Genomic DNA, 24,973 nt, shown 5'->3' on the forward strand with positions numbered 1-24,973 from the left:
CCATCACTTACTTTTAATTATGATTAATGTTTGTGTAAGAATTAAACCATAGGCAGTTGAACAATAGGAAAAAAACTGAAAAGCAAGCGTCCCAATTAAAGATTAGGGATCAAAGAGAGAACAGAAAGTAAACTGAGGGAAACACTGTGGGAACTAAGGCTATTTGGTTCACTCACTTCACCTCTGTTTGGATTACAGAGACGTCTGTGACTCCCCACCTCACCCAAGCATGCACATTCTCAATAGTATGGCTTTTTACCAAGAGGTTTTACCATTGCCCAAGGCTTGCAGCCTATTATCAAAAACGTAGATGGAGTGATCTTATCTCAAATATGTCAAATCACTTCACTCCTGTCTTAAAAATCTCCATTAGTTTCCCATTTTACTTAGAATGAAAGCAAAAGTCCTTAGTATGAGCGATGTATGAGTCAGGATATTTTATTAGCAGTTGCAAACAACTCAGAATCTTTTTTTTATTTTTTAATTATTTTTCAGATTTTATTTTTCTTTCTTCTCTCCAAAGCCCCCCAGTACCTAGTTGTATATTTTAGTTGTAGGTCCTTCTAGTTGTGGCATGTGGGACACTGCCTCAGCGTAGCTTGAGGAGTGGTGCCATGGTGCCATGTCAGCGCCCAGGATCTGAACCGGTGAAACCCTGGGCTGCCGAAGCACAGCACGTGAACTTAACCACTCGGACCCGGGGCTGGCCCCACAACTCAGAGTCTTAATGATTTGAACAACCAAAGTTAATTTCTGCAATAGCTGCCTTCTGCTATGGTTTCATTGTGAAGGATGTGAGTTTTGTCTGTCATGAGCATCCAGGGACAAAGACTGATGGAGCAGGCATCACCTCTAATATGCTTGTCAGCACGCTGAAGCAATTGTATGCTCTGGTCTACAAGAATCACACATTTTGATCACAATTCTTTGTCCAGAACTCTCTTAATGGTTGCACTGAAACATGGGGAGTAGAAAATAGAAATTTACCTGATAGAGTACCAGAAAGGGGGCAGAATCACCATCCATATGGCCTTATATGGTTATCTCACTCTTATATCCGCATTGCCTTTCTGATCTTATCTTCTGCTACTTTCCCCTGTACTAGATCTTAATTCGGCCACAATAGCCTCCTTGCTGCTACCTAAACACCCCAGACATGTTCTTCCTGTTGCCCTGCCCTAAAATGCCTTCCCCAATATCTCTGTGGGTAGCTCCCTCAAGTCTACTCAAATACAATTGCCTCAGTGAAGACTTCTTCTTATCCTGTTTAACATGAATGCTTCTCCACCACACCACTTTGCTTCTTTTTCTCCTTGGCCTTTATCATTATACAGGCATGTGCCGCACAACAACATTTTGGTCAATGATGGACGGATATATGATGGTGGTCCCACAAGATTAGTACCCTGTAGCCTAGGTGTGCAGTTGGCTATACCATTTAGGTTTGTGTACGTATTCTATGATGTTCTCACAAGGGCGAAATTGACACATTTCTCAGAACATACCCCCATTGATAATGACTGTATTGCATACTATATTATCAATATCTCCTTGAAAGCTAAATTTAATGAAGAGCAGGGATTTTAGTTTGTTTTGCTGTATGTCAGCATACAGGACAGTGCCTACATTAAGCCTCTTAACTTATTGTAATTATGATTACAATAACATTCATAATTACAATTTACAATTATTTCTTGATATTGACTATGTAATGAACGTCTATTTTATGCAAACATTTTACTAGGTGCTTTCTGATATATTAACCCATTTCATTTCATGATAACCCTGGAAAGTAGATACAATCATCCCCATACTACAAATGTGTAAACAAGCAATAAGAATTAGTATACTTATGACCACACAGGAAAAGAGATTTACTTTAACATATGTCAACACGGTAAAATTTTCATTTAATGTTTATTTTAACTAAGGAATTCTCACCAAGTACTTATGATGTAAGTGTAAGAAGGGCCTTCTTTGTACTAGTGATGAAAGAAGGTAAGAAACTTAGTTATCGGCAATGATTTTCAAGTCATAAAAGTATTGCAAATAAACTCATGTTCACATTTTGACATCTTTGCATAGGATAGCAGTAGTCCTCAATCCATTAGAATCATGCAGGGAACTTTAAAAAATGCTGATGGTCAGTTCCCATCCCCAGAAATTCTCATTCAAGCTCCCGCAGGTAATTCTAATGTGCAACACATGTTGAGAACCACTGAGTTGGAGGATTACCTTGATCACTGAGCTTCTGGTGGTGGTGATGCTATGGATTTGTAAATACCATTTGTGGGAAATGAGGAGGGTGTACTGGTGGCTCAGATTAGGTTAGATACGATTGTCCATTTATTCCATTGATGGAGCAAAGCAATAACTTATTAAAATACCGCACATCCTTTATGCATACATCTTCATCATCAGTCTTCTGTAGATGTTTCTTTTCCTTTATGTTTTCTGATTTTGGTAAACATAAACTGACAGTTGTTGGAGAACAGAGAAAAACGATGTCAACTATTCTCCAATTTCCTTTTTGTGGTGTTAGATCATTATGGTTAGCAGGAGCCAAAAGTTTCAAAAAGTCATTGTTTTCTCTGGGATTATTCACATACCTGTGGTCTTGCACTCTAAGGAAGGCTAACTCCATTTTGGGGACTAGTTCTAAAGATATTTTTGTTATTGAATTAATGGAATTCTGGGTTTATAAGTGCAGATGTTTTCCTCCTGGTGGCATCTTCACAAAGTTGAGTTGCTTTAACTTTATTCAGACATTAAAATATTCATGATCTTGGTGGTGAAGAATGGCCCATTTTTTCAGTCCAGCTCATGAATTAATTCAATAGCTAGGCTTAGTAACCTGGAAGGTATTGGCTTCTATTTCAGATAAATTATTGTGAGGAAAGAATACAAAAGATTTATTACAAATCATATGAATGATACAGCACCTTTATGGCATGCAGCTTGTACAGTTAAAAAAAAAAAGCAATTCTCTACCTCAGTTAATGCAATGTATATGCTCCTCAGTGTTTCTAAGGTTGCAAAATGCTTGCAGAACTGTCCCCAGAGAGATTTACTCCTAGGATTCGGTTCTAGAATATATGAAGAGGGGGGTAACTCTCATTCCCTATTATTTATGAACTAGCCTTGGCTTATCATTCAAGCTCTCTAACTTTGTCAGTGTGCCTCAAACTCCTCACACTTTGAGCCTCAAATGCACACCTCAAAACATTATACATCACACACACCATGCTCTATCAAAATAAACAGAACTTTTTGGGAGGGCTTGCTTTATTTGAATTCTCTCTTTCTGGGATTACCATTTCTTCCTCCTAATGCTATTCTGCAAACATATACAGCACAGCCTAATTTAACAGTGCCTACTATTTTAATTCAGATTGATCTGTTAATTTTGCCTCTTTCTTTAGACAGTGTAACTTCTTTCGAACCAAAGAGCTTTCTAAACCTTGTAAGGGCACAAGGTTGTACAAGAGGATAGCCAGAATTTTCAATATGCGTACACAAAGGGCTTGCTTTCTGGTTTTGAGATCTTCTGTAAATTTCTTCAATTACTTCTCATTAACACAACAAAATGTGGGTTTTACCATTCCAGTTCAGCTTCAATTATTTTCTTGTGGAAGGATCCTTGGGTCTTATATCTTGCTGTATTCTTTACCATGTGCTCCAACATGTACTTGGCTAATGGGTTTCTTAAAAGGTTGACACATAACTTCCAACATCTGTGCAATTCTTCTAGGCTATTGAAAAAATGGACATGACTAGTGAAGGTTTGTTTAAACTTCCTATCTCCATTACATACTCCAGTTCTACATTAATATTTTCAAAACTCAGCATGGAAGAAGAGAAAGAGTTCCAAAGCATCTCTCTAAGTTATTTAGATTTTTTTACATTCAGATTTCTCCAAGAGCCTGAAAAGTACTAGGTATGAAATTAGAAGACAGTTTTATTACTGGCTCTATTACACATATAAATGGGCAGTGTTGAGAAACTCTAAAAACCTTTGTCGATGCAAATAATCCATAACCAACCTATAAATCAAATCGGGGTGAGTTTATTGTGAGCCAGAGTGAGGATTATAACCCAGGAAGACCTTAGAAGAAGTTCCGGAGAAGCATGAGTTTCAGTACAGTCTTAAATCTTTTTAGAACAAAGAACATACACTGAACACACCCAGGATACATTTTCATCAAAATTTCAAAGAGATATTCAGTTGCAAACTAGCAGGTCAACATGACCTTGATGTCAGGAAAGGGACTAATCCAGGCTTTACCAATAGGGCATTAGCACTAGGTTTAGGAGGAGAAGTATGCATTCTTAAGAGGTGCATTCTTTAATGGATAAGCAGATGTACAATGTATGTTTGATAGGCCATAAATCAGGCTTTTTAGTTCAAGCTGAGATTCAGTTTTGAACACAAATAGTTAGCCCAATACTTCACTGTGAAAATCTCTTTTCGCCTTAAACTTCAAATTTGTTTCTCTCTCTTTACCTTTCAAGGCTGTTTGAGTTAAATGGGTTTGCGTGAATGGTGTTGAAACTCTAAAAGCACTATATAAATTTGGGCTAAGCATTCTCCTCTTGCCCCTCCAGATTCATAATCTGCCTCTCTCCAACATGCTTTGTGCCTGAGGAGCTGTGCCCCATGGACGGCTTCAAGAAGGCTCCACTGCCCGCTGGCTTTCAGCTGACCAGTGGGAAGCGCCAGTCAAAGGTAGGAGAGAGGGGAGGTTGGAGAAGGTAACATGTGTTTCCCCCTGGCTCCCTCCTTGCCAGGCTGCAGTTCACCACTGATTGTTTCTGTTCTTTTTCCCTACCAATATCTACAACTGCTCTTGGGTGTTCCTTCTCCTATATCTATAGGTCAGGATGGATCCTGGTATCTGCTCCTCCCTGGCCCTCTCAGGTCCAGGAGTGGCAGTGGCATCCTGCTGTTGCTAGCCCCAAGGCACTTTATAATACTTTACTTTCTTTATCCCCCCACATCTTGCTAAATAGTCTCCATCAGCACGCTTTCTTCCATCATCTATTTTGAGTGTGTCATATTTCTCCCTGGAACCTTATCTAAGACAAATAACTGCATTTTTGCTGCTAATTTATTAATAATGAGATATTCTATATGCCAACATAAATCCACATATAGAAATTTATGTTTTTCCTAAGTTTTCTAAATAAATACATACACACACACACACATCCATACACATATTCCTGAATATATGATTTTCTCCTTTTCCAGAACATGTTTCCACTGTGGATTTGAGGGCTAGGTTAAATTTCAAGGCCATTTTGTGAATTTATACTCAATTTTATTTAAAATTGTGACCTTATTTCTACTAGTCTTGATTTGTAATTTTAACTACTGTTAGATTAACTTCAGTCTTATCAGATTCATATGTAAGTATGTGCATGAACAGTGTTTTTGATCTACAGCTTTAAGGATTCCTTTTGAGATATATATGTGTATTGCACTTCAAATATAAACCAACTGTAACCCCCTGGCGGGAGCAGATATATTTATAATCCAAAAAGTTCCTTGTAAGTAAAACTTCATTGTTATCAAGTTTTTTCCCACAAGAATGTGAGAAAATGTGGGATATCACAGCTTCTAGGTCATTCTTCCTGAGAGAGACATCAAGTGTGAGGACATTTGTCCTTAAGTTTGATGTGCGTTACTCTCTCTAATGGGTGCATCATGCTCATATACCCCTCGGCTCACCAGCTGCAAATCCACCCTTGCTGGTCAAGTAAGATGTTTATGAACTTGCATTATTCAAGTAACTTTGAGTCTAATCATTTTGTAATAATGAGATAATTTGCAGACATCATTATTAGTAACCAGTGACTAGTGACTAGAGTTGCATATTATAGAAACAGTGATGTCACCCCGCTGAACACTACTGCTCTTAAAGCTCAGCCCATGATTCAGGCGAAGTACAAGTGGGAGTCACACTTTCAGGGATTTTTGTCAGAGCATCAGAGCTGTCTTGAGTTCCATGAGTAAGTTAACTCTTTATTTCATCAGTCACGTGACTACCTCCTTAGCTCCATTCCGAGGCAGGATGAAGACTGGCTTCTCCACTGAAATTTTCCCTCAATGCAAAGTTGCCCCATTGTTCACCGTTCTCCCCTTGGAAAACGTGAAAAGTAGCAATCACTCCAGTCATTCTTCTCTCTGGCCAGGCTTTGACTCAGCTATTCAGGGAACATGTAACAGCAAATACATGTATATATCCCTCCCTGATATTTTTATCCCCATTTTATTCCATTGCAAGTGTTATCACAGCTATCTATGCTCCTATCCACAATGTTATACATACTTAAGTTGAGATGAAACCACTCTTCCCTGAGAAGACTCAGCTTTGTTTTCAACCCCATCATCTCAGTTATTGTCAAACGCTAAAGTGAGGCTTTGAATTTGCAATGATGTATTTCCTATATCTTTGGTGTGGGATATACTTTTATTAGGATAAACTGAATTAAATCACTAACCTAGAGAATAATGGGATTATATTCTATATCTATATATAAGCTTATGTAACTAAGCTCTTGATAGATTTTAACTGTATGAGATTTATAATTAGTGTCAGTAAGATCAATGTTGTTTGAATTCTCAGCTAGGTGATACTCATCATTTTCTTTTTGAGGACCCACTCAATATAAGCCTTGGTTAGTCTGATAGAATTGCATTGCTTGTAGTATTTTGAAAAGGACTCTAGCATAAGAAAAAGAGCTTGGATCCTCCCCAAATTGTGGTTGTGTATAAATTCGAACACTTACTAGTTACATTAGATTGGACAAATGTTATTGACTTTAAATTTCTGTCTAAAAATGAGAGGAGAATAGATCTTCCATGGCTAGTTGTGAATAGTCAGTCAACAAACACTGATTTAGTTTCTCCACTTCTGCTCTCCTCTTTTACTTTCCCTTTATAGCAAGTTGGGAAAAGGTGGCTCCTACTAGCAGTGCAGGAAAAAAGTAAACTTTTCTTTTCCTCTTTTTTGCTTCTTTCGAAAAAATTGTGGTGAAATACACATAACATAAAACTTACCGTCTTAGCCATTTTTAGGTGTAATTCAGCAGTGTTAAAGTACATTCACTTTGTTGTGCAACCAATCTCCAGAACCTTTTTCATGTTGCAAAACTGAAATTCTATACCCGTTAAACAACACCACCTCTGTCTCCCTCCCAGATTTCCTTTTGTGGTGTTAGTTTTAACAATTACAGCAAATTTAGTGAGAATCAAGAATTTATTCCAAATTATTGTGTTTCATTCACACGATTTATAATCTTAGTGACTACACACCTCTATCTTCCAGAACAATTTCTATTTTAAGAGATTTTACTCTTTTTAAGTAAAGTTGATTCCTTGGTGAAGGATTTTTCTATAGTTACTATTATTCATTAAATATAAGGAAACTGGCAAATCAGAAAACAAAGTTATCTATCCTACCAATTGCTTCAACCTTTGGTTTTAGAAAATGTGGTGACCATGTCTATAAGTTGTAGTCACTGAGTACATAGGATCAGTGGGTTAGGGTCCTTGCTAAGGACAAGGCCATATTTGAACTGGAAACTTCAGGGCACTGAATCTTTTGTTTTTAGCCAGCTCTGTCCTGACTTTAGTCTTGGCTAAAAATGTGAATATTTTTACTTCCATTTAAGCTATACTCAAAGTAGTTTGGTACTATTTTCTAACCTTCTAAATATATATCTACATTTATTTTCATATCTACTTTCAAATTCTGAAAGCTATTTCCTAGCTTTCAATATATATGCATATAGGCTGAGAAAATAACGAAATATTTAATTCAGGAATGTGGAAACAATAATTCTTAAGTATTATTTGTGTGCATTTTTAAACTCTTCAGGAATACTTCTGTTTGATTTAGATGAGAAAGAATATGCTTTATCTAATAGTCTATAATTTAGTTTTGAAGATTAAGCATGCTAATAAATTTACAGCATTTAAAACGATGCCTGGCACATAGAAAGTGCTCAAAACTTTTTAGCAATTATTATCATTATTGGTCTTATTATTATTATTATTAGGGGAATTAAATTGAATGGACAGCAAGTCCGATATTTACCAAAGTTATTGTATTGGGCGAACCTCAGAGGTACTCCACATACTTGGTACCCATTCTGTAAACCACGCGCCCCAAACCCACTACAGAGAGTACCCCCGTGGACTGCCTAGGTACTTTAATTCTGCATATGCAAGACACTTTCAAATCTAAAACATTTTCTTCGCATAATACTGAGTAGTTGGGCCTTCTTTCAAAATGCAGCGACCAATCTATAAGCTTTTCAAATCTGAAAGAACTTTTTTCTTTTTTATGCCTCCTAAAATAAATTATTACGTATGTGGCTAAAAGATTAAACTTCCACTTTATTTTCGGTAGACGTTATTGTCTATATTCATAACTCAAGAAGGAGTACCAGCTAATTTTTTTAGTAAAGAAAGGAGGAAGCTTTAGGTTCCTTCTTATTACCGCAAAAGTGCATTTGAGTGTAAGTGGAAAAATGCGGAGGACATTTAAAAATTGTCCTATTCAGTTTGATCTGCAATAGAAGAATGCCGTAGACTGGGTGGCTTAAACAACACTTCTTTGTCAGAGTTTGGGAGGCTGGCAAGTCCCAGATCAAGGTACTGGCAGGTCCAGTGTCTGGTGAGGGCGCTCTTCCTGCTTTGCGCCTAGATATCTTCCTGTATCCTCATATGGTGGAAAGAATGAGCTCCAGTCTCTTTCTCTTCTTTTAAGGACACTAAAAAGTAAAAATACCTAAAAGCATACATTTTAGAATTCATTTTACAGTAAATATAAACTTTTTTCACACTATATTACTTTATTTAATTCCAGTTGAATCCTACCACAACTTCCAATTTCATTGAACCTCACTCTTTAGGAGTCTCTCCCACCCTCTGCCTACCACATCATGATCTTTACATTGGAGCGATCCCTCAGGACGCTAGTTATCACTGGCCAAGCCTGGATGGGTCTAAAGTCTAGTCGCTTCTCTACTTCCTTCTCTGATACGTTTGGTAATCTTTGTGGAGCCTGGGAAGCAAAGCTGAATTGTTATAGTCAACATGCAGCACAAAAGGATTCTCCACTGCTCTCTGAGGCGAAGAGTCAGAGGTTTCCATGGCAAGCGGACCCTCAGAGTTTCGTGCAATTTTTAGTGTTGAGAATATTCCTATTCTAGGAAAGAGCCCAGACTTCTGGAAATGAAAAGCCAGGAAAACAGTTTGTTTAGAGGCAACTTGTCTTTGATCCAGCACACGATGAGCCTTCCCCACGTCAATGAGTCACAAGCTGTTAGCATGTATTGGTGTATCAGACTCACCTGAGAGTCTGATGAAACACTGATGGCTCGGCTCTACCTCGAGAGTTTCTGATTCAGTAGATCCTAGGTAGGGATTGAGAATTTGCATTGCTAACAAGGTCCCAGGTGGAGCTAATGTCCAGTGTCCTCACTTTAAGAAATGGCATCCTAAGGCAAGAGAAAGAAAAAGGGTTTGACTATAAAAAGACCTTGTGGTGAGACAAATGCCATACAAGAAGGAAAAAATGAATACAATAGTCGCCCCTTATCGTCAGGGGATACATTTCAAACCCCCAGTCGATGCCTGAAGCTGCAAACTGTGGATAGTACTGAACCCCATGTATACTATGTTTTTTCCTACACATGCATACCTGTGATAAAGTTTAATTCATAATTGGACAGTAAGAGATTAACAATAACTAATAATAGAATAGAACAACTATAACAACATACTGTAATAACAGTGACCGTAGATCTTAGCAACCTTAGCATATGATTTCTTTCTTATTAAGTTGAGAACTTTCACCTTTTCACATAAAGGGAGCATTCTATGGTTTCTCTTTGGCATATCCGAATAGCCAGCATGACTACTCTCATATTTTGGGGCCATGATTAAGTAAGATGAGGGTTACTTGAATACAGGGACTGCAATACCGGGACAGTGGATCTGATAACTGAGACCGCTCCAAAGTGACTGACAGGGAAGTAGCAGGTAGCGGGTAGCATACACAGTGAGGACCCTCTGGATGAATGGATTATCCGTGTCCCAGGCAGGATGGAACAGGACGGTGTGAGATTTCATCATGCTACTCAAAATGACGTGCAATTTAAACGTTTGAATTATTTCTGGAATTTTCCATTTAATATTTTCAGACCAGGGTTGACCACAGGTAACTGAAACCACAGAAACCAAAACCACAGTTAAGGGGAGACCACTGTATCTCAACATATTATCTTACCAAATTTCTTTGCAGGAATATGGGGAATGTATGCATAGGATTTAAAGCCAGACAAAGAATGATTAAAATCCTAGCACTGATGTACACTTGGACAATTAACTTACAGAATCTTGGTTTGTGCATCTCTTTAACTTGACTAATACCAGCTTCCTAGTAGAGTGGTTGTGAGTATTCAGTAACGTTAGTGAAGTACTTGGCACATTTAACAACTGCCAGTCACCCTTCTTGCTGTTACAGATCTTTCTGAGATATCAGGGTGGAAAACGGAAACAGCACAGGTTTTGGAATAAGACAAGCTTGAGTTCAAATTTCTGCTCTATTACAGACTGGCAAATTGATAGTGAATAAATTATTTAACCTCCAAGCCTTAGGTCCCTCATCTGTAAAGTGGTGTGATGAGGATTAAATTAAACAGGTTTGGAAAAGAATTCAGCGATGGATCCTGCCCAAGCTAGGCGCTCCAACATCACTGTGCCCTTCTCCAACCCTCACAGTGACAGACAATGAATTTGTCAAAAGTGTGTATCCCTGGCATAGAATGCAAACGTACTCTGGGCTTGCAGCTGTGATACCTACAGAACAATTTGATATTGGGAGATCTTCCCCAATCTGGAGGCGTTTTATGAGAAGTTTAGGGGAAAATTCATCTTCACTTAAACCCACATTTTTCTCTCTAATTCCCATATTAGTGAAGTTTCCTGAAATTAAAGTCTGCCTCCAAAAATAGGAAATACATAAAATCCTACTCACTTCAGAAATTGGTGTTAATTTTCTTTGTTGTTTGTTTGGAAAATTAGATTTGGGCTCTTAGAAACAGAATGAAGAATTCTGGATCTCCTCAAGCAATGACTGAGTCTCTTTATAGGATTTTCTTTTTTTGTATTATTGTGGTAAAATATAAGTAACATAAAATTCACCACTTTAACCATTTTTAAGTGTATAATCAATGGGATTAATTACATTTGCAATGCTATGTAAACATCACCACTTAAATTTTATGTGACAAGAAAGAATCTAGTTAGAAGTTAATATTGGAAAATATATATATATATTTTTTGAGAAAGATTAGCCCTGAGCTAACATCTGCTGCCAATCCTCCTCTTTTTTTGCTGAGGAAGATTGGCCCTGAGCTAATGTCCATGCCCATCTTCCTCTATTTTATATCTGGGACGCCTGCCACAGCATGGCTGGACAAGTAGTGCCATGTCCACACCCAGGATCCAAACCAGCGAACCCCAGGGCCACGAAAGTGGAACATGCAAACTTAATCACTGTGCCACCAGCCTGGCCCCCTGGAGAATAAATTCTTTTGATTTCATAGTATAAGTGCTTTTAAAAATTTCTTTTAAAACAAGATCACTAAATACAAACCATATACAAAACATTTGATAAGTTTGATGATGTCTGTGCATACAAGGAAATCAGAAAAAGAGTAAAAACGTAAGTTACAGTCTCAAAAACGTTATAGCAACTTATGGCTTATCGAATTTCAGTATCCTGAATATATGGAGGGCTTGTTCAAAACTGTTAGTAAAAGGGAAACATCACAGCAAAATAGTAGCAAAAGTCATGAACAGGAATTCCACAGAAGAAAATAGAAATATTGAATAAGTTTATGATGAAGTGTTCAACCTTATTGATCATCAGGCAAGTGTAAACGGAAAGCATGGCAAACAATAGGTAATTGGCAAAAGTTAGACTATAGAACAGTACTAAGTTTTGTCAAGGATGGAGGAAAAGGAAACTCTTATACAGTGCTGTGAGGTACAAAATTAATAAAAAATCTCTTTAAAAAACTTTTCAAGGTAATAAATTTGAAAATATACATTCTGTAGGTCCATGTATTAGAAGGTGTCCTTATTTGTAATAGCAACATTGCAAACAACCCAACCGCCTTTCAACGATCAACTGAATGGGTAAATTGTAATACATCATACAATAGACTATACACAATAAACATGTATGAATCTCAGAACAAGAAAGCGGAATGAAAATAGCAAGTTAAAAAATACATACAGTTTGATTCTGCTTATAAACACATTAAAAAGAGAACAAATTGAATGACATGTTGTGCATATATTTATAGCTGACAGATATAAAGAAAATCAAATGCATGATTTCATCAGCGATCGGGGAGTGGTCCTTCTGCTGGGGTAAAGGGGGATCATCCTCAGGGAGGGAAACCCAGTGAGCTCCTAAGATTTGGATAAAGTCCTATTTCTTAAGTTGTTTGGTTTGTACATGGGCAGTTCATTTTATTATTACTCTTTAAACGTTGCATACACATTGTGTCTTTAATATTTTTGGAAAATCTCATTTATAAAGTATAAAAGAAAAACATAGAAAAGAATTAGAAAATATATGCATTCCAATGAGCTTTATTGTACTAAAGAAATTCACTTTAAATTATGTTTCCAACATCTAGCTAATACTTTCTTTTTGGACTAGAATAAGAAAGATAGTTAGATGACCACATCTAGGCTTCCTCCCTCACTTTCCAACATCCTGCTCATCCTGATGGATTACCGGCAGCATTTCCCTTCTTGGGGAAGCTGAAATAATCAGTTTATTTCCTTTGAATGGCAGTTCGTCATTTTCATTGATTTCCTTTCTGTGGGTAAAATATTCTTTGATTTTTTTATGTCACTTCACTTTTCTCTTCAAGCTATCCATCTCTTCTCGGGCTTCATAACCTCTGGGAGCTCCTGTTCTCTCTCTTGTCTAACTGAGGGTGGATTTCCTTCTAAAACTGCTGAGGCATTTGTTTTCTTCATCACCCCAACTATGCATGTGTATTCCACTCTATCAATATCTGCCATAATTTAATGTAGTTGAAACTCCCTTTCTTTCTTCTTCCTGTCTCTCATGGCAAGCAACATACACAAAGGATATACGCAATAAGCAGTTTTCTTGCTGGACTGCTGTGGGCAGCGACTGGAACTTTTATAGTAAGCACTTATGCTGTTAGTGCCAGGAAGATTTCAGAGAGCATTATTCTGAGAACACCAAACCCTGTATTGCACTATTTCAGAGAGAGTTATGGGACAGTAACATGCAAACACTGACAAAAAAAAAAAAACACCCTATTTCCCACCAACCAGGTTAAACAATGCCAGTGATTGCTACTAATGCACATATTTCATATGTGTTAGAATTTTTTATGTGGCAGCCACTGTGCTGTGCTAATTATCTGTTTGTCAGTGTAAAAGCTTTGATCTGATAATGATAAGCAAAAGTCCAAATTGAAGTTGTAGGGAGAAAAAAAGAAAATTAAAGGGAGAAGAAAAGAGAAGACCAAGAGAAAAAGTCTGAAAAGAGAGAAACGAGTCTCTTTCTGTATTTTTTTTGTGTGTGTGGAAGATTAGCCCTGAGCTAACATTGCGGCCAATCCTCCTCTTTTTTGCTGAGGAAGACTGGCCCTGAGCTAACGTCTGTGCCCACCTTCCTCTATTTTATATGTGGGGTGCCTGCCACAGCATGGCTTGACAAGCAATGCATAGTCCACACCCGGGATCCAAACTGGCAAACCCCAGGCCGCCTAAGCAGAATGTGCGAACTTAACTGCTATGCCACTGGGCCAGCCCCTCTTTCTGTGTTTCTTATGTTACCTGTAATTTATAAAACTTAATCGGGAAATAAAATTCTGGATGAAGACAGAGTAGAAACAACATTTTAATTTATTGTTCTCTCTAAGGATACTGCATTTATACATGCCTTGATTTTCTCATCTGCTCTATCAAGGCTAGAAAAGCATATCAAGAAACCTAGAACCAAATACCCAAAATTTGTCATTTTTTTAATAAAATAACTTTATTCTTAATTTTCATTAAAAAATTAGGGAACACATACAATGTAAGGAATATATAAACCTGAAATCATACTATAAGTGATAATATAATATGCATAAAATATGATGGTTTTCTGTGTTACATTTGGATTTATCATATACCTAAATATACATAACCAATTATGTCAGATGTTTATGCTATTTGAATAAATATTTAAATATATGTACACATATCATTTACTGTGTAATTCTCGCTATGTAATGTAAGCGTATGGAGGTAACAAGATGTTAATTCTTTTCCTGTAGCATTTTAATCTATTGTTATTATGAACAAAGTTGAAATGAAAAACTTGCAAATATGATATTGGCACTCTTATTCATCATTTTCTATACATAGTCCTAAAAGAAGTATTGCTGGAATCAATGCATACACACTTGCAGTAAATATACTTTTCTAAATGGCTGCCTAGAAATTTAGTTTCAATTTAAACTCACCTGATGAGTTACTGAATGGCTGTTTTCACGTCCTTAACTAGATCACATTAATCTTTTAACCTTGCCAATCTGATAAACACAAATGGTATTTTGTATTTTAGTGAATTTTTTGAAATAATCCCCAAGTTTAACATCCGTCTTAAGTGGGGTTCCTTGGGAAACAGACTGAGATGCAGACTTGCCTATAGGAGGTTTCTTGGAGAATGCCGACAGAAGCAACCGTAAGAGATTGGGAAGATCTGGACAGAGGGAGCTGAACGGCAAAGCAGTTGAAAGGTGCAGTTATCAGATGATTCCCCAGGGTGATTAGGAACTGGGATGGTCTTCCTGAGTTTTCTTTCTTTTTTTTTTTTAGATTGGCACCTGAGCTAACATCTGTTGCCAATCTTCTTTTTTCTTTTCTTCTTCTTCTCCCCAAAGCCCCCCAGTATATAGCTGTATATTCTAGCTGTAGGTCCTTCTGGCTCTGCTATGTGGGACGCCGCCTCAGCATGGCTTGATGAGCGGTGCTAAGTCTACACCCAAGATCAGAACCGGCAAACCATGGGTCACGGAAGCAGAGTGCACAAACTTAACCACTCGGCCACGGGGCCTGCTCCTGAGTTTTCTTGAATTAAGGTATGCACTCACTCACCCAAAATGCCTGTATATTCCCTTTTACTGAGAGTATGTTTTACCAAGTAAGCGGCCATGTGTCCTTTGGGGAAAGGAACGGGGAGTCTCTATCATATACAGCTGCTGAGGTGTTGCAGCATCGTTCCTTCTGTGCACTGTCCTCTTCTTCAGTCAGTGGCTTCTGGCTCAGGTCCAGAAACTGGTCAGAGATTGTGTTTGTATTCGGATTGCTGCTTTCCTCTCTTGACTGTCTGTCCTTGATTTCTTTTGATTGTATAGATAAGCAGTACCCTGTTGGCTGCCCATCTATCTTGCCCCTAAGGATACTAAATTCTCACTTGCCACATTTGCTGTAGCACTTTATCTTTGGGTTTTGTTGTTATGTCTTTTTTCTTACTTTAGGAAATATGTTATATTAATTAATAATATGCAATTTATGTGGTTCAAAGTTTCAACATTTTCTAGTAGAAGCTAGACTTCTAACTACAGGGATAATTTGCCTATCTTAATTTATTTAGATCATTAAATAAATCTTTGTATTGTCTAAGAGGTATTTTCTTATGAAATCTGAAGCTTTCTTGATCTCCTCAAAGCTGTAACTATAGCTTCAATTGAGACTTCGCTTTTCTTGAGCTTAAATTCGTATTGTATTATAGCCTTTTAAAAGGTGAAGTGGATATCTGGAAGGCTGACAACAAATCTTTGCCACAGTTTTTGGAAAATAAGTGATTTAACCCATATTATATTCTTGATCTGGATGTGTTAATGATTTATTTGAGTTATTGAGAATCTGGCAGGAAACAGCAGCATAAATGAATGAAGAAACTGTATTAACCAACCCATTAAGACAATTATAACTAGAGCATATGAATGAATTCTTCTGTTTTTCAGTTTGCATGCTTGTCAACTTTAGAAAAGCAACTGGATAAAATTGAATATTAAATCTGGAGGTGTGAACCTTTTGACAACTCGAAAATAAAAGCTTAAAATTTGGGATCAAGCTATTGAAAATTGGAAACAAATGGAAATATGAATTTTTATTATTAAAGTATTATGCAGTAAATTCTGATTTCAGGAAGCAAAAGGCTAAGAGCTATATTTTAACAATGAGAAGTTATCTGAGTCTCCTTAATATCCTTACAGCATGGTCAATCAAACAGGCTATAGCTGTAGGTGGCCAGATTTATTTTCCCTTGTGTTATTTTGTATTGTAAAGCCATGAAAAAGCCAATTTTTTCTTATTTAAATCTCTTTAAGAGATAACTACACATAAAATAATAACAACGTATTGTGGATTTATTACATATATTTGCTCTATAATGAATGACAATTACAGCATAAAGGTTAGGAGAGGAGAAAAGGAAGTGCACTAAGTTTCTTATATTATACATGAAGTGACACAATACCGGGTAAAGATAGCGATAAATAAAAAGTGTACAGCAACAACAACCACTAACAAAACAAACAGCAAGCTGTAAAAAGCAAAGAGTTATAGCTAATTAGCTAACAAAGGAGATACGATGGAATCATAAAAATAATCAAAAAGAAGAGATAAGGAAAAGGGGGAAAAATAAATGGAACAAATATAAAACATGTAGTGAGATAATAGAAATAAACCAAAATATATTAATAATCACATTAAATGTGAAAATAAAGTACATTGAAAAGTAAATACACTCTCAGATTTTGTGAGAGTGGATAAAAAGCTTGACAACTCTATGCCGCGTACAAGAAATACTCTTTAAATAAAGACTTGAATGGATTAAAAGTAAAATGATGGAAAAGGATATACAATGCTAATACTCATTAAGGAAATGTGGAGTACTAAGTACATTATAAAACAAAGAATATTACCAAGGATTAAGGAGGCTGTTCATTAGTGACAAAAAGTTTATTAATTTATCAATAGGACATAATCATAAACATTTATGAACCTAATAACAGAGCTTCCAGTGCATGAATCAAAAACAGATAAAATTTCAAGCAGAAGTAGATAAATCCACAATTTCTGTTGAAAAATTTAACACTTGCTCTCGATAATTGAGAAAACAATTAGAAAGAAAATCAGTAAGAATAGAGAACATTTGAAGAACGTTACCAATGAACTTGGCCTAATTGACACTCATAGAACACTTCCAGCCAAATGTAACAGAATACACATTTTGTCAGGAGTACCTGGAACATTTGCCAAATAGAATATACTCTGGACTGTAAAACAAGAACAAATGAGTTGCAAAGGATTCAAGTCATATGAAGTTTGCTCTTTGACCACAGTGGCATTCAAGTAGAAGTCAGTAGGAGAAAGATCACGGGAAAATTTTTGGAATATCTTCCAAATATTTGAAAACACAATTCTAAATGATACGTGGGTCAATCATTTCTAGGTATTAGAAATGCAAAACAAATTTATTAAAGAGTGCCTGGGCACCTTTGTCCCTGAGCATCCTGCGCTCAGCATGACAGAACTCCACCCATGACCCTGAATTTTCTACTATTGCAGATAGCGAAACTCAGGCACCAAGAAAATGCTGCTCCAGGGGCTGGCCCCGTGGCCGAGTGGTTAAGTTTGCGCACTCCGCTGCAGGCGGCCCAGTGTTTCGTTGGTTCGAGTCCTGGGCGCGGACATGGCACCGCTCATCAAGCCACGCTGAGGCGGCGTCCAGCATGCCACAGCTAGAAGAACCCACAACGAAGAATATACAACTATGTACCGGGGGACTTTGGGGAGAACAAGTGAAAAATAAAATCTTTAAGAAAAAAAAAAAAAAAGAAAATGCTGCTCCACCTCGTTTGTTCCATGTCCTCAAAACAAGAGACAGCTGCACTCGAATACCCCGTTGGTTTGCAGTTTACGCTGCTGAAGTTTACTTGGGTGAAAAATACTTCAAAGTGCACCTTCCTTAAGACTTCATTATGAAGCGTCCCAGTACTTCTCTGTATCCATTTGCCTGCTTCTTTCTGTATTTTTTATTTCTTTGTGATTCTGTAGCTACTAATGAATTAGCACAGTATACGCAGTAGTTGTTCTTGAGGGTTAAGGAACATTTTGCAATATTAAAAACTTCATATTATCAGTTTGCATGTTTATAGGGATAGAGGTAATGTGTAAAGTGTAATACTAATTCCTTACTTGCACAGAAAAAAAAAGACTCATGCCATTAATTACAGGATCTGAAAAGAAAAAGACAAAAAATATCAAACAATATCCAATAAATTAAAGAAGTAAATTATGATATAGGCCTTTGGCATGACTTTCTTAAAAGAGCAATATTGTGTGCTCAATATTTCACCAAACATGTTTTTTACATTCATGGTACTAATAACAAGGCATTTCAAACATATGGCTGCAATAGATATGATTTAGTAATTTGACATGTAAGGCAGATAGAAATAATGAAATAATCACTATCAAAAGGGAAAAATTTTTCAGGAGGGAAAAATTCAAAATAAACTTAATAGGTAATAAAGTGTGAAAAGAATTTATTCATAAAATAAAGAGTAAATAATTCCTACTTCAACTAAATAGTATCAAAGACAAAATCTTTCAAATATAGTATGTCAGGGATAAAAATTATGTCAAAATATTTATTACCCTTATAATTGAATAAACAGGAAACAAAGAAGTCAAAATTAATGAGTATTTCACTGGTTTTACACTTGTTTTTAAAGTAAAAGTTTAGACTAATGTGGACACTGAAAAGACTTTCAGTTTTAAGTATTGATTTGAAGCATTATTGAGGACAAGTCTATGAAAATGGAGGTAACAAGCTTGGTGAAGAAAAAAGTGTGCAAGACAGAAGTTAGCCCAAAAAATCATAAGAATTTTATGCCTAATATAGAGTATTAATTGAACTTTTACTGAGAGATATGATGGTTTCAATTATGCTGTTAGCAATTTGGACAAGTGAAAGATAACATTCAGTAATACCCAGATCTTCCTGAAGATGAAATATCTTGATGAAACTTATATCAGATTTGACCTTTCAGCTACTCTTGGGCGCACTACTGGAATTCCAAGTGAATACTGTCAAAGCAATTAGATTTGTACTAGACTTTATGAAATACACTAGAAAAATACAGAAAATTCTCAAAAAAGAAGGAAATCATGTTCTTTGACAGAAAACTGGAATTAATTTTTAGTTTGCACTATCCATACTTATTTGGTATGAATTGTTGCTTATAATTAATGCTGTTAGTAAAACCTTACAACTACAGTAAAAAAAATCAAGTTTTATTTCACCTTTTAAAAGGATTAAATGCTCACACACATAAATTTTAGAGAAACTTGTTAAAACAAATTTTATATGAAATATAAAATATGACATTCAATTTATTTAAGGAAATTATAACAAGGAAGAAATATGTTTCTGTAATTAAGAGGAACATCCAGGTAAAAATATTAAAAATAATTCTGTAATATAATTCTATTTCTGTCCATTGTAGATTTCAGGCATAGTTTAATTGAGAAGACCTTTTAAAGAAACTGAGCGATATACTGCTATTTTCAATTTTCCTTATAATATTTCAGCATTAAAATGGGAGAGAAAAATTAAGAAATATTCTTTGCACATACTGGATATTTCTTCAAGGGTCAGTAAAAACTGTAATATAATAGTGATTTTACATTGATGACATTAAAGTATTTTTAATATTTTATGGAAATGATTTATCATGCTATCTTCAATTTTCTTTAAATTGAAATTAACTAAGAAATAAATTAATATTGAAATTACTCAAAAATTTTATCTAATTAGGTAAAAATGTATCAAATTATGTGAAAATCTTGATTATATGTGAATATTAGTGATTTTGCTAAAATGCAAAAATGTTTATGAAATAAATATATGAGTTTATTATATTTATGTTTATATTTATTTTTCAAAATTGGAAGCAAACACAGTTGGTTAATTATCTTGATTTATATTTCTTAATATTCACAGATAAAGTATGTGAACAAGAAACTTTCGTTGTGTTAAGCTTCTGAGATTTGAGGGCTGTTTTTACTGTCCATTCTGATTAAAACAGTGACCAATAGTTAGTTCTTTATTTTAATTAATTATATTAATATCTTTATGAAATGAGCATGAGTGTGCCTAAGAGGCACGCAATATATACCCTCAGAACGTCCTGAAATGCCTACTTCAAACTTCCAAGTTTTGGACGCCTTTAATTCCCCACTAGGACTTGGCAGCAGCCAGCCCTGGTCTGCAGCTCACCTTGCTGCTTTTCGCTGCGCCCTGGTTCTCTCATGCGTGTCGAGAGGCACCTGGGATGCCCTTGGGACCCAGGGATGCCTACATCAGCTGTGCAGGTCTTTCTGGAAAGACCCAGGGAAGGGCTCACTCGGGCCCGGATGGGGTTTCTGGGCCGTTTTTGTGAGGGAAATCTGGAGTTCAGGAAACCCCAATCAACAGCCCGGAGGCTGTGGGCTGAGAGTGAGCAAGTCCTCTTGACCTTGAGGACTCTGCCTCATGGAGAGAGAGAAGTGCAGCTGTGGGGAGGTGAGGACAATCAGAGTCAGTCCTCAGAAGCTCCAGGCTCAGGGTCAGGTCCCCTCTTGCTGAGGTCTCAAGGTGGTTCTGGTGCCAGGCGCTGTACTAGAAAAGGAGATACAGAGCTAAAATACACATTTCCAGATGTCAAAGGAACTTACACATTAGTGTGGTTCTGTTTGGAATGTTTATGTGATTCCTATGTAATCATTTCTGAACTAATGAGTAACCATTGGAAATGAAATCATGAAAATGAAAACATTTTAATAAAAAAAGATGATAGTTATATAAATGCAAATTGTTATTTTTGCTGTTCTTAGGCCTTTGATTTGGGTCATTAATTTTTATCTTTGAATTTAGTCCGTGAATTAGAATTTCAGGAAAAAATGTGGTTAAAAGTGTACCAGGTATGGTATGCTCTTGGCTGCTTGATGGAGCTTAGCACATAGAATGTCCTAGATCAAAGTAGGTCATGAATGCAGGTAGGTTTTGGAGTAGACAGGAATTAGAAATTTTCTATTCTTGCATTTAAAATATAAATTTAAATGGAAAGAATTTACTTCCTGTAGAATGAACAGACCTCAGCATTTTCCGGATAAATCTTGTACTCCCAGATCACTGTTCTCTTCCTGCCTTGTGGGCTGTCCATGCTCCCTTCTCTTATACTTAACGTTTCCCCCATCACATACTCATCTCACTCTGCTTGTTTTTCTGTATCCAGTTAATTGTTTAGTTTCGTTATTCTGCTAACTCACACTGAGATGTTCCTTTAGAGTTGTACATTTGCGTGGATATACATTTACTCATGTAGTTAAGATTTTGAGGTAATAAGTTTTAGGAAAACCCAACTGAGTTATCCAACCCACTCTGTGTGATATTTGCATGTTATTCAAGGCATATCTATAATAATCTCTTCAGAAAGTGAAATCTATACTCCCACATGAGCAGAGAGTGCTAAATTTTTAATAAGTTCCTTAGGGTTTTGGTTTTTATGTGATGCTTTCAAAGATTGCATTATAATTTAGGAGTGAGAAAATGTTATAGTTTTTACCAGTAAGTGTTAAACTATCATTACATTCCTTTGTCAGTCTTCCATACTTTGTTTTCCATATTTAAACAGAAGAAAGCTTCTGAAACTACTTGGAAGGCAAGATATCTAAACCGTGATTTCCTCATTTATGTAATAAAGGGTAATGACAGTACTTACATTATAGTTTTGTGGTGAGGATTAAATGGAATTCCAGCCCCTATCATGTAGGAGAGTTCCTGGCTCAGAGGAAGTATTCAATACATTTTAGTTATTATTATTAGACAGTGACTCTAAGCATAGACAGTGATATATATTGTCTATGAGATTGGGTATTTGGAGGTTGATCACCAATTGGTATGTCAGATCCCCTTATAAACAAATTGGTCATTACACTGAATTATGCCAAAAAGCAGTTGGTTGAAAGTGAAATTTAACAAATAGTGCCATCCATAGATTGTTCAGTAATTACCTCTTTTTATGAATGAAAGATAGAATCTAGCCATTTTAGGTCAATTAATTTAGTCCCTACTACCCATATACAAAGCAATTTTATAAGATAAGTGAATACCAGAGAACAATAAAACATCTGACTTTAATATTGCTCCTATTACTTAAAATTTTTTTTGGTTCACCATTTTAATACTTTTTTTTTCTTTTATACAAATCTTTATTTTATCTTATTCTTCTGGTGGATGATTTTCCATCTGTCCCATTTCTGAGCCAAATCTTTCAGGCTGCATGTGAGTTTCTTAATTTCAAGTTTGGTTTCTATGAGGTCTTAAATATTTCATAGGTAACATTTTATTATTTCACTTACACAAGCATATTAGAATTTTTAAAAGTCTACTCATGATATTTATGGAAAGATTTTGTAAGAATCATGGGATTTCATGAAAATAAGTATATTTTTATTTTGGAAATTATCAAATATATGCAAAAGTAAAGCGAATATAATAATCAACTTTATATAACACAGTTATAGCAGTCAATTGTAATTGTTTGTTTTTCTTTCAAGAAATATATATTTTAAAATATATATGTATGATATAAATACATAAACAAATATATAAAACATAAATATAAATGATGTACCTATGGCTCAGGAGAAATATAATGATTTTCTCATGAGTGTATCTTTCTCATTTCTGTAAAATGAGAGCTCTGTAAAATTTAATTGATCAGTGATGAGCTAACCATTGAAGAAAAATAACACAAACTAATAATTGCCCTATGGTCTTGTCCAACTATGAATTATATAGTGATTTTCTAAAACCACTGAGCATATGATTTGTAGGAGTCTTGAGTTAGTGTCTAATTTTCAACCCACTTACTTCCTTGAGCTTGTAAAGAAAAAAAATTCGTGTGTAACTAAATGAAAAGGAAAAATAAGTCTCTCCATCTGTGTGTAGAAGTTATACTTGTTTTTTCTTTCTAAATATAAATTCTTAATTGGAGAAAATCTATTTTACATCCACTGGATCATTAACAGTGTACATCCAATCTAAATATTCATACAAAATGACGTAGTCCTCACTCTCTTTCAATTCCTGTGTCTGATCAGACATCAAAAGAAATATCTCTCAGATGTAGCTTTTTATATCCATTCCAATATACCCTAATAATCAATAGGTATCAATAAAATTTGGCATAGTTCTTCCTGGTATCTTTCCAGTGGCTGTCTTGTTTTGATAACTGGGATCAAACAGTTGATGTTCATGTATGTTAATTGACTTGGATAATTGGGACTGATCTTTGCTAATTTTGGTCTGCCACAGCAGTAAACAGCAGACAATTGCCCCAGGAAACCATATCTTTTCCCTTCTAGCATTTGTCTGGTACTAAAAGCTTTTAACTTGGGCCCACATGATCTCTTGTTCTCTAATTATGACAAGCAAGTAAATTCATTCAATTTTCTAAGGAAAGGAGGTTCATGCGAAAAGTCAAAGCAATCATCACCCTTTAAACACCTTCAAGAGAAATAAAACTACAGAAAACTGGGGGAGAGGGGAACTATTAATAACATGTCTATGAAGTTTTCCCCTAAGGTTGGAAATAGGTCAAGAATATCCATTCTTGGGGCTGGTCTGGTGGCGCAGAGGTTAAGTTTGCACGTTTGGCTTCTCGGCAGCCCAGGGTTCGCCGGTTCAGATCCTGGGTGCGGACATGGCACCGCTTGGCACACCATGCTGTGGTAGGCGTCCCACATACAAAGTAGAGGAAGATGGGCATGTATGTTAGCTCAGGGCCAGGCTTCCTCAGCAACAAAGAGGAGGACTGTCAGTAGTTAGCTCAAGGCTAATCTTCCTCAAAAAAAAAAAAAAAAAAAAGAATATCCATTCTCATCACTCCTACTGGAAATTTTAGCCAGAGCAATGAGGAAAGACAAAGATTTCTTTTAAAGGCATACATATTGGAAAGGAAGAAATAAAACTGTATCTATTCACAGACAACACAAAGTCTGTGTAGAAAATCCCAAGGAATCTAAGAACAAAAACCAAACAAAATTCTAAGAACAATGAAGAGTTTAGCAAAGTTACAAGATATGGGACAGCACACAATTATATTTCTATATAATAGCAACATGCAACTGAAAAACCAATTAAAAGTACGATACCATTTACAATAGCTCCAACAAATATAACGTGTAAATTTAATAAAATTTCAGAATCTCTTTGCGGAAGACTGCAACATGCTGATAAAAGAGATAAAAGAAGACCTACATAAGTGGAAAGATGTTTTCCCAGACTGGAAGATTCAACATAAAAAGATTTTTAATTCTCCCCAAATAGATCTATAGATTTAATGCAATATCAATAAAAAACCCAAAAGGACTTTTACAAATAGAGATTCAAAAACTGATTCAAAAAGCATATGGAAGGGCAAAGAAATGAGAATAGGTAAAACAATTTTAAAAAATAATAAAATTAGAGGAGTCACACTGCTCAATTTTAAGAATTACTATAAAGCAATAAGATGTGGTTTCAGTAAAGAGATAGACACACAGATCAATAGAACAGAATAGAGAGTCTAGAAGTATATTCACACAAAGTATGGCCATTTGCTCTTTGACAAAGTTGAGAAAGAAATGCAATTAATAAAGGAGGAGATGATGTTGAAACAATTGGTCATCCATATGTAAAATAAAAATGAAAGGAAAAGATAAAAAAGAATCTGAACTGAAACATCTTACTTTATACAAAAATTTACTCAAAATGGATCACAGATATAAATGTAAAACATAAAACTATGAAAC

General features: G+C 35.8%; 1 long non-coding RNA gene across 1 annotated transcript in view; it reads left to right on the plus strand.

Annotated features, from left to right (window-relative positions):
- Positions 1-24,973, plus strand: part of LOC111770189 (uncharacterized) — a 96,024-nt gene that overhangs the window by 65,366 nt on the left and 5,685 nt on the right. Inside the window, exon 3 of the long non-coding RNA XR_011431446.1 lies at positions 4,606-4,726. This is a non-coding gene — a long non-coding RNA (uncharacterized lncRNA). The remainder of the gene's footprint in view (positions 1-4,605; positions 4,727-24,973) is intronic.

Source organism: Equus caballus, chromosome 23, assembly GCF_041296265.1.
Source record: "Equus caballus isolate H_3958 breed thoroughbred chromosome 23, TB-T2T, whole genome shotgun sequence".
NCBI lineage: Eukaryota > Metazoa > Chordata > Mammalia > Perissodactyla > Equidae > Equus > Equus caballus.